Source organism: Caretta caretta, chromosome 2, assembly GCF_965140235.1.
Source record: "Caretta caretta isolate rCarCar2 chromosome 2, rCarCar1.hap1, whole genome shotgun sequence".
Classification (NCBI taxonomy): domain Eukaryota; kingdom Metazoa; phylum Chordata; order Testudines; family Cheloniidae; genus Caretta; species Caretta caretta.
The window spans coordinates 200,251,994-200,267,704 of NC_134207.1; the positions used below are offsets into that span (position 1 = coordinate 200,251,994).

General features: G+C 44.1%; 1 protein-coding gene across 1 annotated transcript in view; it reads right to left on the reverse strand.

Moving 5' to 3' along the window:
• RPL15 (ribosomal protein L15) overlaps positions 1 to 14,765 on the reverse strand; it is a 153,642-nt gene extending 138,877 nt beyond the window's left edge. Inside the window, exon 1 of the mRNA XM_075125748.1 lies at positions 14,754 to 14,765. The gene's annotated coding sequence lies outside the window, so the exon portion shown is untranslated. The remainder of the gene's footprint in view (positions 1 to 14,753) is intronic.
• Between the last annotated feature and the right edge of the window lie 946 nt (positions 14,766 to 15,711).

The window sequence follows — 15,711 nt, forward strand, 5'->3', positions numbered from 1 at the left end:
TGATCACGGAGCGATATTTTGCACATTCGCCTTTCCATTGCTCTCTTGGTGACAGTGAATTTTCCTTACTGAATTCGGTTTAATTTGGGGGGTCCATTGTATTAAAAATGCAATTGTAGCTGTATTAGTGTGGACTTGTATGCAAGTACCGTCTCTAGGATACTGACTAACACAATCTATGGAAGGTATTATGAATGTCAAAGGGCTTTTTGTAACAATGCATGTGAAGTGGATTTCCTAGAAACTACCTTGAGGTGCGGGGAATGCAAATAACCCAGCCTTTTGAAGCTACATCCTGGGGAGGAAATGGTGTAAAGCAGTGGTAGGCAACTTGCACCACTTCCCGCAGCTCCCATTGGCCGGGAACAGCGAACCATGGCCACTGGGCGCTGCACGCGGCCGTGCCTGTGGATGGTCAATGTAAACTAACTGTCTCGTGGCCCACCAGCGGATTACCCTGAAGGGCCACATGCGGCCCATGGGCCGCAAGTTGCCCACCACTGGTGTAAAGGGTGGACTAAACATGTTATGAATGTGCTTGTTATAAGCTAAAGCTGTGATGAACTTGAAGCCACAAGGAAATGCCTTGGGCGGAGTTTGGAAAGACTGCTCCAGCCAGAGCCTATGTTAGGGGTGGTGTGATCTCGGATCAGCTTATTAGCAGCCTTCTAGGTTCTTTTATTGGTTTTGATGTTTTCTTCGTAGTGCTTTTACTTTAAGAATAAAATAGGCTTGTATGAATAGAGCTGTGGTCAGTTACACTATTAACCAACTGTGAAGATAGTGCAAGGAAGTTCTGCTTGGACAGCCTCTCTCTCTGCTGGCAGTAACATAGTATAGCCAGGGGGCTGTGCAATCTGGAAATATCCCAGTCAGAAGGCAGTGAGATGTCCAAGAGAGGCAATAGCTGGGAAGCCAAAAGGTTGAGCGTGGGTGCCATGGCTGGACCACTGATGGGAAATATAGGTGCAGTTGCCCTGAACTGTGACAACCACAGTAAAATCAATTATCATAGGAAAAAGCTGGATGAAAAGTGATTTGTTTTTGTTGTTTTTTTCAGGAAAAAGAGCCAGAAAAGACAGATGAGGAAAACGAGGTATGAAAACCTCTCTAAACATTGGTTAGTGGAGAAACAGAGCTAGATTCTAGACAGCTAAATGAGTCATAGCTGGTTGGCCCGCTGTACTCAAAATGAGCAGGAAAAGAACCAGGGATCGGAACCAGGTGAAAGCATGGATGAATGGCCCATTTCACCAGCAGGAGCAGTGTCTAGGCTTCATCCTGATCCGAATCTGCCCTTGGAGCGTCAGAAGCTGCAGCTACACAGGGAAAAACTACAGACTGAAAGGGAGAAGCAGGAGCAGGAGCACCAGCTGGAGGAAAGGAAGCTGATAGTGGGAAGAAAAGAGGCTTGCTGACCATGAGACTGAGCTGGAGGAGAAACAATATGCAGATCAAGACAAGAACTGCTGAGGCTTCAAAGAAGAGATTTTGGGAGGTTCAAAAGCACAAGTGAGTAACATATATGGAGGTGACAGACAGAGGATTACCTCCACATATGGGGTGAAGAGTGTGGAGCCACTATCATGGATCAGTTGTATGAAATGTTTGGTTTAGAACTATTTTATGATTTGTGTCTGTGTGACTGTAGAATCGTAGAATCATAGAATATCAGGGTTGGAAGGGACCTCAGGAGGTCATCTAGTCCAACCCCCTGCTCAAAGCAGGACCAATCCCCAACTAAATCATCCCTGCAAGGGCTTTGTCAAGCCTGACCTTAAAAATTTCTCAGGAAGAAGATTCCACCACCTTCCTAGGTAACACATTCCAGTGTTTCACCACCCTCCTAGTGAAAAAGTTTTTCCTAATATCCAACCTAAACCACCCCCACTGCAACTTGAGACCATTACTCGTCATTCTGTCATCTGCTACCACTGAGAACAGTCTCATCCTCTTTGGAATCCCCCTTCAGGTAGTTGAAAGCAGCTATCAAATCCCCCCGCATTCTTCTCTTCTGCAGACTAAACAATCCCAGTTCTCTCAGCCTCTCCTCATAAGTCATGTGTTGCAGTCCCCTAATCATTTTTGTTGCCCTCCGCTGGACGTTTTCCAATTTTTCCACATCCTTTTTGTAGTGTGGGGCCCAAAACTGGACACAGTACTCCAGATGAGGCCTTACCAATGTCAAATAGAGGGGAACGATCACGTCCCTCGATCTGCTGGCAATGCCCCTACTTATACATCCCAAAATGCCATTGGCCTTCTTGGCAATAACGGCACACTGTTGATTCATATCCAGCTTCCCTCGTTCACTGTAACCCCTAGGTCCTTTTCTGCAGAACTGCTGCCTAGCCATTCGGTCTCTAGTCTGTAGCTGTGCATTGGGTTCTTCCGTCCTAAGTGCAGGACTCTGCACTTGTCCTTGTTGAACCTCATCAGATTTCTTTTGGCCCAATCCTCTAATTTGTCTAGGGCCCTCTGTATCCTATCCCTACCCTCCAGCGTATCTACCTCTCCTCCCAGTTTAGTGTCATCTGCAAACTTGCTGAGGGTACAATCCACACCATCCTCCAGATCATTAATGAAGATATTGAACAAAACTGGCCCCAGGACCGACCCTTGGGGCACTCCACTTGATACCGGCTGCCAACTAGACATGGAGCCATTGATCACTACCTGTTGAGCCCGACAATCTAGCCAGCTTTCTATCCACCTTATCGTCCATTCATCCAGCCCATACTTCTTTAACTTGCTGGCAAGAATACTGTGGGAGACCTTGTCAAAAGCTTTGCTAAAGTCAAGGAACAACACGTCCACTGCTTTCCCCTCATCCACAGAGCCAGTTATCTCATCATAGAAGGCAATTAGATTGGTCAGGCATGACTTGCCCTTGGTGAATCCATGCTGACTGTTCCTGATCACTTTCCTCTCCTCTAAGTGCTTCAGAATTGATGCCTTGAGGACCTGCTCCATGATTTTTCCAGGCACTGACGTGAGGCTGACTGGCCTGTAGTTCCCCAGATCCTCCTTCTTCCCCTTTTTAAAGATGAGCACTACATTAGCCTTTTTCCAGTCATCCAGGACCTTCCCCGATCACCATGAGTTTTCAAAGATAATGGCCAATGGCTCCGCAATCACATCCACCAACTCCTTTAGCACTCTCGGATGCAGCGCATCCGGCCCCATGGACTTGTGCTCGTCCAGCTTTTCTAAATAGTCCCGAACCACTTCTTTCTTCACAGAGGGCTGGTCACTTCCTCCCCATGCTGTGCTGCCCAGTACAGCAGTCTGGGAGTTAACCTTGTTCATGAAGACAGAGGCAAAAAAAGCATTGAGTACATTAGCTTTTTCCACATCCTCTGTCACTAGGTTGGCTCCCTCATTCAGTAAGGGGCCCACACTTTCCTTGACTTTCTTCTTGTTGCTAACATACCTGAAGAAACCCTTCTTGTTACTCTTAACATCTCTCGTTAGCTGCAACTCCAGGTGTGATTTGGCCTTCCTGATTTCACTCCTGCATGCCTGAGCAATATTTTTATACTCCTCCCTGGTCATTTGTCCAATCTTCCACTTCTTGTAAGCTTCTTTTTTGTGTGTAAGATCAGCAAGGATTTCACTGTTAACCCAAGCTGGTCACCTGCCATATTTACTACACATTTCTTTCTACACATCGGGATGGTTTGTCCCTGTAACCTCAATAAGGATTCTTTAAAATACAGCCAGCTCTCCTGGACTCCTTTCCCCCTCATGTTATTCTCCCAGGGGATCCTGACCATCAGATCCCTGAGGTTGTCAAAGTCTGCTTTTCTGAAGTCCAGGGTCCATATTCCGCTGCTCTCCTTTCTTCCCTGTGTCAGGATCCTGAACTCGACCATCTCATGGTCACTGCCTCCCAGGTTCCCATCCACTTTTGCTTCCCCTACTTGAATGTGGGTGAGGAATCAGCCATGAGATGGCTGCACCACGTAGAATGGCAAAGCCAATAGAAAATTAGATTTGAACTGATGCAGTTTATCCCCGTTTGGAACTTTGCTGAGATGCACCAATGCAAATCACACCTTGGGGGATGTCTACACTTCAAATGCTACTGTAGTGCTTCAGTGTAGACACTGGGGGGCATGGATGAGTGTTCATGTTGCACTCCCTGTCAATACCCAACCCAAGCTGGGAAGCTAGTGATCCAACCAGCAGACCAAGTTTGGTGATGAATCCTGGTCACATGCCACCTGAGACATGTTGCGCATATACTAAGAAGAGGTGTAGACACTCACTACAGCAACTACTACTCCTGTCGCTGTAGTTAAACCACCTCCCCAAGAGATGGTAGCTAGGTTGATGGAAGAATTTTTCCAGCAGTCATTTACAGTGGAGGTTGGGTGGGCTTAATTACATTGCTCAGGAGTGAGGATTTCTCTCACACACCCTGTTGTAGCTGGGTTGACCTAACTTTTCAGTGTAGACCAGCCCTCAGAGTGGCTTTGCCTGTCTGCATTATGCCTTTGCACTAGTGCAGCTGCACTGGTGGCTGGCATTGGCAGAAATCCCCAGAAAAGGCCTAAGGGAGGGACTTGGGCCATGTCTACACTACAAAATTATGTCAACCTAATTTATGTCAGCATACAGCCACCGCAGTTATTAAATCGCTCAAGTGTGTGCATGCTTGGCTCCTTGTGTTGGCAGTGTGCAGCCTTGTATCCATTATATTGTCAGTGTGGGGTGGCTCCTGAAAGCCGGTAACAGTCAATGTAAGCAATGCACCATGTCTACACTGACACTGCATTGACCTAATTACATTGACAGTGACTCTGTGCCGCTCAGGGAGGCGGGGTTACTAAATCGGCATAGAGAGACTCTCCCGTCGGTGGGAGCCAAATGTGAGTGAAGACGTTTCCACAGCTAGGTCAACGCAAGCCAGTTTGCATCGACCTAACCATATAGTGTAGGCCAGGCCTGAGAAGGATTAAGGCCATCTCTTACACAGAGTGAGAGAAATTGAGCACATCTTCCTGACACTGGAGATTATGCATGGTCCTGTGGAGAAGGCACTGGTCTAGGAGTCATGAGACCTGTTTTTTTTCCCTGGATCTGCCATTGACCTATTGTGTGTTCTTGGGCAGGTCACTTCAACACCATCTTCCTACTACCCTCCCCCCCGCAAACCTCTTTGTGTGTCTTGTTTATTTAGATCATTTTCTCTTTGAGACAGGTTTCGTCTCTTACTATGTGTTTGTCCAGCACGCAGCACAGTGGGGCCCTGCTCATGGTGGGGCTCCAGGTGCTAGTGTAATTTAAATAATAATTCTGGGGGCCTTTCTCTCTGTTTTTCAGGTTCAGTAACTCCACTGGCATGAAGAACTACGTAAGCCATGGGAAAGTTATCACTTCAGGCATCTGTGGATTGCAGTGGTAGTAGAAGGTGTGACAGTAAAGGGTTAATTGTTTATAGAAAAAAAGTGTGTGTGCTGTGGGTACAGGGAGGGGGGAGATGGCGAGTATTAACATGCAGCTGCTTAATGCAGCTGAATAGCCCTGGCTCAGCTGTTACCTTTTTCAAAGCCAGAGAGAAGGATGAAAACCTGTGGTAAGCTCTATTAAAAGTTTGAGGAAGGGGGTCTGCTCAGTGGGCACTTTTCCATCTCAAAGACAAGTGATGATTTAGAACTGAGAAGGCTCCCCTCGAGGGGATTTTGTGAACCAGGCAATGCTAATTAACTCCATTGTTATATTTTGTTTTGAACATTAGAGTCCCTCTGGTATTGCAGCACTCCTTTCTCCTGCAAGAGATTTAAATTTTGCACCACTGTATAAAATCTCCTCAACATCACATCAGCAAAAAGGAATAATAGTAGGGAGACACATATGTCCATAATTTTTATGGGGGCGATGGGGGGAATGTTCTCTTGCCTCCCCAGTTCTATTCTCAATGGGGACCATTCGGTACATAATTGCTTTCAGTAAAAAGAAAAGCACCTTAGAGACTTGTGGCACCTTAGAGACTAACCAATTTATTTGAGCATAAGCTTTCGTGAGCTACAGCTCACTTCATCGGATGCATACTGTGGAAAGTGTAGAAGATCTTTTTATATACACACAAAGCATGAAAAAATTGCTTTCAGTGTTACTTTAACCTTGAGTTAAAAACAAGCCTACATCAAACACTGGGCAGCATCTCCCTTTGATCCTCAGAGTATTCAAACCACTTCCTAGCACACTGTGCTTAAGTTTGTTTGAGTGTTTAAATGGTTTGGGCATGATTGGGGAAAAAAACACCCTCAACCCTGAGAATGGAAGCAATGTTAAAATGCTGATTAGCTCATCTACTGAGTCACTCCCACAGCAAAACAAGAAAATGAAAGCTCCCATCTGGCTGAAGCCTGGGTTATCTCAGCCCAACAAAGTTATGAAGGACCTCAGTTCACACTGTGCTGGATATTGTCTCCCATGTCTGGAGCTTTGTATCCTTTACATGCTTCCTCCTCTCCACTCTATCTTGTCTGCGGAGGACACCAACATCAACACCTAGGGCCTGACTCTCACATGCCAGTATGTGCGGAATGTTGTTGCCTGCCTTCCCATGTTAGACAGCTTGGATCCCAGTTACAGTTTGCTAAGTGTTTCTATGTATAGCAATGAGGTAGCTAGTGAGTGTGTACCACTGCCTTCTGCTGGATGGAATTAGAACTGCAGTGTCATAGGCTCTATACTGGTAAAGCTAAAAGAGATTCTTCTTTAACTCAAGCCTATGATTTTGGAGCAAGGGGATCTGCATCCTCTCTTGTTATTGTGAAATTCCAAACAGCTGGGGGCAGGGGAGGGAGGGAGGGTACAGTACTGACAACTATGAAATCTTAGGTGGCCACCGGTTCGTTTCGAATATGTTTAGTTATAATTTGATTAGAGATCTCTGACCATGAGTGAAAATATTATAAACATCTTCAGAACTGTGGCCAATATGAATGGTACATAAATATTTGGGGTCCATTCAGAGCCTACTGCATCTATCTGCAGCTACGGCTACGCTGGCAACCAAGCCAGTGGCGTTACTGTACCTCTTTTACACTACCTGGGAACCTTGCAGGGCCACAGACCACTGGAAAATCTGTCTAAGGGAGCCATATACTCTATACAAAAGCCATTTGGAAGAATAATGTCATCATATGCCTGTCAAACAGCATGAGCAGAACAGCAGCCGGTAGCCTTCAGTCAACTGAAGCAGAAGATTAGACATGCTTAAATGGTCGGCTTTGTCAGGGATCCAATGGGGATGTATATCAAGGCAACAGCAATAAACAGGAGAATTAGAATCTGTCATTTAAAGCTCCCCATCCTTCCCAAGTATATGCTGGGGTTCCTAGGAGTGAGCTTACTGTAACCTCCAAAAATTAAGGATGGGTATATATCCTAGACTTTCATAGAGCCTCCATTCCACCCTGCCTGCAGTCACCAGTAGCAAGGTTTATATGCCACACTACGGTGTATACTATCCAGTGATACCAGCAGGAGGGACTTCTGTTCTAGGAGCCCTTTGTTCAAATATTGCTACAAAATATTCTTATATTGTACAATCATTGGGACAAGGACTGTCCTTTGCACAATGGGGTTCTGATTCTGATTGAGGCCTCCAGGCATTACTGTGTATAAAATAATGAATAATCATACTAATAAATAATACATTGAAAGAAGCTTTGTGATTATTACTGCTTCTGTTTGAGCCATTCTCTTTGAAGTGCTATGATATGCTATGGGCCCAATTGTCCCCTCTCACCAGAGCCAGTACAAAAATCAGTGTAACTCCATTGACTTCAGAAAAATTCCACTGACTTCAATGGAGTGACTCCTGATTAATACTGCAGGAAAAGGAGAATCAGGCCCCAGGCTGGATTTAGGAGCAGGCGACCCAAGTTTGGGGGGCACTGGGCTCAGGGTGCTGTTTTTGTTGTTAGCGACAAAAGGGAAAGTAGAATGTTTGAAGTAAAATGTTTTAGGTCTTCCGTATGTGGATTCATTTTTCATTAACCTCCTAGAACGTTCTGGACCTTTGTAGAATCTCGTAGAACCCTCCAGACTTTCTGAGAACTACATTTTCCTCGAACCTTCTAGAATGTTGCCAGCCATGCCCTCGCAGGTATATAAGGGGTGGGGCATCACCAGTCAGTCTTATATAACATGGATAAATCATGCATGCAAATCATGCATCAAAGTTGTGAAGTGGGCTACAAATGCAATACAAAATAAAGGTATTCAAAAGTTTAGCAAATGGGGGTGGTGGGGTGGCACTGAAGATGCTCCTCGCCTGGGTATCATTTGGTCTAGGGCTGGCCCTGATCAGGCCCAGTATGTTTCCCAGGAACAAAAGTATTGCCAGCAGAGCACTCTTAACAAGAATGTGTTTGCTAAGTGCTGCAGTTTCCCTCATTGATTGTGGTTATAAGGAAATATTTTTGTTAACATGGGCTAGCCCCTGACTAATCTCCCTAGTTCCTCATCTCTCCCTTCTAGAAGCTCACACACACTTAGCACCTGGCCCATCACCAGCTAGTTAGAATACTGGCACCACATATTGCTGCAAATCTCCCTAAATACCCTCGTTAGCTGGTATCTTAGTTAACATCACTTTTTGTATTCGTGGACAGCTTAGTGAATTAGGCCTTCAGTGAACTGCTGCAGAGAGACATCTTGAACAGCTGACCTAGGGATACTGCTGATATCCGAGAGCCCTGGATGCTTTGTGGTTTAGATTTTTAGAGAACTGGATAGAGATGATGGGAGTGATTTGGCCTGAGTGAGACACTTTACCAGCCTTTGATTTATGATTAATAGTTTCTGGCAAGGGAGCTATGGTGACACTAAATGTCACATGAGAGGCCTCAAGCCCTTTTTATGACCACTGAGAACACTGAATCAGAGAGAATTCAGTGCATGCTTTTCATAGATACTTAGAACACATGTTGTTTTCAAATGTACTTATTAGGGCTGCTCAGTACACCAAACCCCTGGAGTATCATTAGCTCAGTACACCAAACCACTAATGCCACTACCATGGAAGCAAGTTCTGTGTAGTCACTTCAGCAGCTAGCCTGGTAGGCGCTAGCCCTGGTGGATCGCAGTAACCACTCAGACACATGGCTAAGTGAAAGCGTATTTTACTAGGGCTGGCAGGGAAAGGGAAAGGTTGCAGATGCCCTCAGTACAGAAGTTTAAACAGTTACAGTTCAAAAGTGAGCAATAGGTCTCTGGGGCAATCCAATCAAAAGTCAGTTTTCTTCAAGCCTGGTGCCTGGGGTATGCTTTCCAGTCTAATCTCGATTCCATGCAAATAGGAGCTTGTATGTTTCTAAGTCAGTTTGTAGGTATCTCATCCTCAGCCAAAGCATTTCTGACCTCCAGACAGAACATTTTGGCTGTGTCAGAATGAACCTGTAGGTTAATTCACCCTGCTGATTGCAGGAGGCAGTGTGTCTTTGTAAACACAATGAGATATTTACTCCAGCCTGTGATGGATACTTTTTAAAGCCCCTGTATGGTTAAGCTAACAGCTTGTTTTCTCTTGGTTAATATCCACCCTGTTCTGAGGTAGTTTCCTCTTCCCTGTAATCCCTGGAAAAAGAGCCTTAAGAATGAAACTCTCTGAAATACAAACTCTTAAATAGCCTGCTGATTGCCAACTTGTGACCATTGGTCTCAGGAGCTCTACCATATGTTGAAAGAGGTTAAGTGTCTGTCTCCCTTCCACAGCCCATCCCAACATCTCCAGTTCACTATATTTACTGTCAGGGATCATGACTGTTTTCAAGGAAGACTGATCCCTTGCCTAGAACTGGCAGTATCTCAGAACTTGTCCCATTCAGCCTACAGGATAAATCTCAGAAGTCAGCCTGTCAGACACACAAAGACTCAAAGGTGGTTGTTACTTTGGGACATACTTCAAAGCAGCAGATCTCTTGTTTTAAGTCTGTACCAGGCTTCATGCAGTGACCTGTCTCCTTGAAGATCAAAGATAAAGCTTTTAAAATTAATTTACATAATTGGATCTTTTAAATGTAGAAACTAAAATTCCACGCTTCCCAACAAAAAGGTTCTCAGAAAAGCCAGTGGAGTAGTTGCAAGGTAGAGATGTACCACTCAGGTGAAACTAAGCGTAGATGCTGAAGGGAATCTAGATATAGAGAGTCAAATTCTGATCTCAGATATATCAGTGTAAATCTAGGGTAACTCCACTCACTTCAATGGAATTACTTCAAAATTACATCAGGAACTGAGATCAGACTTTGATTCAGTGGCTTTAAATTTTCAGCCACTCAGTTAATAAGTAAATTTAGTTTTCCAGAAAACACCATTTGTCTGCCTTTTCTGTCCCCAAACTGTGATTAAAATGTTAGAAAAAAATCATAATATAAAATACAAAATCCCTAACATTTTTACTAGTGTAATAGTGGGTCATATTCTCTGCTTTTATAAAAGTGGAAAATTCTACTGCAGTCAATGGAACTGAGCCCATTTATGCCAGCAAACAAACTGGCACAATAATATACTTTCCAGCAGTACTGTGTGGAAAGAAATTAGCAGGTTCAGTAAAGCTAGTGAAAAAGCATTCCTGCCAATGGAAAGCAACATATTTCTAAGAGGAACATCTTTCACAGTTTTGGTTCAGAATTGTGGGTGTGTGTAGGGGTGGGGAGGTGGTGGCGTGAGCATGCACAAACATGTGCCCGTTTATATGTTGTCATAGGTGAAAACAAGGAGTGATTTTTTGCAGGCAAAGCCCCCAACATTTTCTCTCTAGAGAGCTGCTCTTGCTAGCAAATGCTAACCTGGAGCAATGTGAAACTGTACTACCAGATAGTATTGTCAACTTTTTATTACCTCCTTTCTTGTGATAGTTTCTTATTCAGATATGCAAAAGTTCCTCAATATCCTTTTACAAAAGTTCAGCTATTAACACTGATAAGTTAGCACAGGTGCTCTACTTACCAGAAGAATTACTCTACCTATAATTTTTCAACTGTCTCCACTAACCTTTACTTAAAAAAAAAAAAAAAAGCCAAACAAAACAAACGAAAACAAAAAAAGACAAAGTAGAACTATCTGAGCTCCTAAAAGAGTTGAGAGCAAATACAAATAAGATTACATTTCCGTAACTTGCAAATCCCCTTGGATGTCACATCACTGCCTGCGATGCAGTGCAGCCCTCAGCAGATGGAGAAAATGTACAGAAAAGCAGAAGCAAAATTCTGCTCTCCGTTACACCAGTGTAAACCCAGAGTAACTCCACTGTAGCCAATAGAATTAATCTGGATTGTCATTTGGGCAACTGAGAGCAAAATTCAGCCCAAGATGCCTAAGTAGTCAAGAAGTGGCTTTAGGACAGAGAAATACATAACTGGATTGGTGGGAAAGCGATCGTCTTCTCGTGGGGGAATCCTTGGGCATCTGGAAGGCTGAAAAAACCCGAGCTGCTGCAAAAAACCGAGCCCTTGTCTGGATTTGCCTACAAGCCAGAAGGAAAAATATAAAGTATGCATCCGATGAAGTGAGCTGTAGCTCACGAAAGCTTATGCTCAAATAAATTGGTTAGTCTCTAAGGTGCCACAAGTACTCCTTTTCTTTTTGCGAATACAGACTAACAGGGCTGTTACTCTGTAACTAGTCAAGCGTATCTGAGCTGTTTCAGGTAACATCTTGGATACAGCTGAATTGCTTGAGTCAGCTGTGCCTGCAACTACTCAGATCAATTTTAGGCATCTTATGGCTTCTGCTCTCTGAAAAGGATTTTAAAGTATTGACCCTGAAGAATTTGCCAGGGGGTTAAAGAAAAAAATGCTTCTCTAAGCAAAAGAAATAAAACCGTGTAATACAATCAAAACAGCACCTATCGTGCTGTGGCACTGGGTCTGACATCTGTTTTAGGAAACACATGGCTTTATGTTTAATGAATGGAGACAGCTGGAGGCTTGTAGACTAGAAAGACAAATTGGACCTCTTTTATTAGGCTCTGTTCCCCCCCACCTTTTGCCGTGTATCTGACACATGCAGATTAGAGGTTTATGGGGCCAGAGCAAGTGGGGGCCCGTCCCCATCCCTTCTGCCTGCAGTCCCCCTGTCCCCTCCCCAGTGCTCCTGCTGGGGAGCAGGGCCGGAGCATGGTGCCAGGATGTGGGGGCTTGCTCTGCTGTCCTCCCGCCTGGCACTCCTGCTGGGGAGCTGGGTCAGGGCGCGGAGGCTTCCCCTGCTCCCCAGCAGGAGCGCTGGGTGGGAGAAGTGGGTCGGGGCGTGGGGCCACCAATTTTTCTGGGGGGCCCCCCAACTGGCCCTGTTGGCCCAGTAGCTAATCCGCCACTGTATGCCGTTCTAGTTGAGACTGAATGAACTGAGGAAATGTAGCTGGACACCTTCCATTTCCAAACGGGATGAGAACAACTACTGTGTATGATTTGTCTGTATCTTTAAGTGCCAATTAAGAAGCTAGATTGATGGATATGAATAACAAGTCTACATCTAAAGAGATTTTCTGCAGAAAAGGGGAGGGGAAATAGGCAGATAAGGTACCATGTCTCTGATGATCAGAAAACAGGAAATCATTGCAACATACAATTTGAAGTGACTTTTAAATATTACAAAAATTATCCATCAGATTTTATGAATAGATAATATTCGATAGCATGCAACCTAGTCAGCATTTTAGTGTCTGACACATTCTGGTCAGAATCCTTCCTAGCATATGCTTCAGTTGTGATTTTAGTAAATCTGCAAGAAACTTTGGCAAGGCATTTGGGGTCCCCCTTTTGTTCAGAATAATGGGGCCTACACAGCAGCCAGATTCTGGTCTCATTTATATCAGTGTAAACCCTGAATAACTCCTTTGATTTAATTGGAATAACTCTAGATTTACCACTGTAACGGAGATCAAAGCTGGTATAGTGCCTTCAAATGGATTCTCTTGTTATGTTATTAAATCCTTATCTCGGAAACAGTTAAGTTCAGAGTTCCCTCTTTGGTGTTTGTCAACTACAGTCTATTTGCAAAAATCCACAAACAGCTTCCAACATATGTTAGGATATAGATATTCAGGCCTGTCTGCAAAGGCCTGTACTTTAAGAATTTAGGTGTATTCTTATCATCAGTTGGCTAATTATAGAGGTATAAAAGAAAGAATCAAAATCACTATCTGCTGGTGTAAGGGCCTTTTCTTACTGTGACAGTCTGAGGCCCTGTTCTTAGGCTAAGGCCTTTGGCTAAGCAGCAGAGGCAGCCATAAGCTGGGAAGCGAACAGTCACATCCTCACATTCCAAACTAGTCACATTGAAATAAGGTGCTATTGGGCTGTTAGGCACTATTAGGACAGGATTGTATTCCTATCACCTCCAGAGAAAGGGAAGTGCCTAGAAAATGTAAAAGGAAACTTAGTTTGATAGCATCCTGTCTGGCAAGAACTCACTTATCAATAGCTGGGATGTGAAATCCTCACTTCTGTGTTGTCTTGTCATTGTAGTTCCCACTTTGCTATTGTTTGTCTGTATAATCTCTGTCTGGTTCTGTGATTGTTCCTGTCTGCTGTATAATTAATTTTGCTGGGTGTAAACTAATTAAGGTGGTGGGATATAATTGGTTACATAATCATGTTACAATATGTTAGGATTGGTTAGTTAAATTTCAGGAAAATGATTGATTAAGGTATAGCTAAGCAGAACTCAAGTTTTACTATATAATCTGTAGTCAATGAGGAAGTGAGAGGGTGTGGGTGGGCATGGGCATGGGCATGTGGGTAAGGGAGATGGGAACAGGGAATGGGGGTAAGGAAGTTAGAATCATGTTTGGCTAAGGGTAGGAATGGGAACAGGGACACAGGCGTAAGGCTCTGTGGTGTCAGAGCTGGGAAGGAGGATACTAAGGAAGGAAACTGGAATCATGCTTGCTGGAAGTTCACCCCAATAAACATCGAATTGTTTGCACCTTTGGACTTCGGGTATTGTTGCTCTCTGTTCATGCGAGAAGGACCAGGGAAGTAAGTGGGTGAAGGAATAAGCCCTCTAACAACATAAATTAGCTCTTTAGGGTCCAATGATAAGTACTGTGTGGGGAACTTTTCCATAAACAAGATCAGTATCTGGATTCTCTCATCTCTATGGAATATCCAGGATCTTTATGTTATTAGTGCATTGTCAATTTGCTAATGGCAACATGCCGATTTGACTTAGCAAAGGCTTTACTTTACTTATGCTAGAGTTTTGTCAAAAAGAAAAGGAGTCCTTGTGGCACCTTAGAGACTAACCAATTTATTTGAGCATGAGCTTTCGTGAGCTACAGCTCACTTCATCAGATGCATACCGTGGAAACTGCAGCAGACTTTATATATACACAGAGAATATGAAACAATACCTCCTCCCACCCCACTGTCCTGCTGGTAATAGCTTTTTTGTCAATAGTTTTGTCATCATCCTGACTGTTGTACAGTGAAATCAGCCAGGAGCTGCCCCAGATGATATACCATTCCCACTATGCTGTTCACTCTGGCTGTAATTCCGTACAGTCTGTTTTCAAACGCTGTGTGATCTTGTCTAGCAATGTTGTTTTCACTTTGCAGTTACTCCATGAGCTCCTTCTATTCCTTTGTGTGTGGGGCCTTTGGGGAGGCTCTTCATTCGTGGATCCTGAAAGCTACACCGTTTCACTGTCCCACACAATTTAAAGAGTCATTTTTATTAGATACTTGAGCAAAGTCAAACATAGCTGCTGACAAGAGAACTTCTTTTCGCTGATGGCGCCATGCTCATCGCACACAGAGAAGCTCCAGCAACTTTGCACTAGTTTGTCATAAAATTGGACTAACCATCCATCCAAATAAGACAATGATTATTGCATAAGATGTGTTGGCTGCTCCAGACGTTCCAAGAGCTAACACTATGCTAGAAGTTGTGCACAAGTTCTGCTATCAAAATATCAGATACTGTTGATCCTAATCTCTAGATGGTGAGCTTAATTTTTCTATCAGAAAGGCAGCTACCACATTCGACCAACTGACCAAGCATGTATGGGATAACAGGAAACTAACATTGAACAGCAAGATATGAGTCTACTGGATGTGTGTTTTGAGCACATTGCTGCATAGTACTGAGATCTGGACCTCCTACAGCAGGCTTGAGAGAAAGTTAAACATTTTCCACACTCGCTTTCTTCACCATAGTCTACACATCATCAAGTGGGAAATCAAAGTTTCTGACACTGAAGTACTTGAGAAAGCAAAATTGCCAAGTCTAATCACAAATCTCAAACTCAGACTCTCTGTTGGCTTGGTCAGCTGCACTAGATGGACAATGTACACATTCCGAAGAATCTCCTGTATGAAGAACTTGCACATTTTCCAAGGCCACTGGGCCAACATAAGTTCAGGTTCAAGGACATTTACAAGAGGAACTTGAAAACTTTCAACATCGACACCACAAGCTGGGAAGATGCAGCTAGCAACAGGCTGTGCTGGGCCAGGGAATCAAAGTGGCTGAAGAGATGGGGTTGAGAGACAGGAAAATGAAGTGCAGCAGCCCTCACGAACTAGTGGTGTGCCAGCTTTCAGTCTCTGGGCCTGCTCCTTACACTGGCACTGTTTGTGGCAAGGACTGTCACTTGAGAATTGGACTTTTTAGCAACTTGCGATGCTGCAGCGTGACACACAGTAATTTAACTGCTTTGGTGCTTGCACCATTATCTTTTTGAGA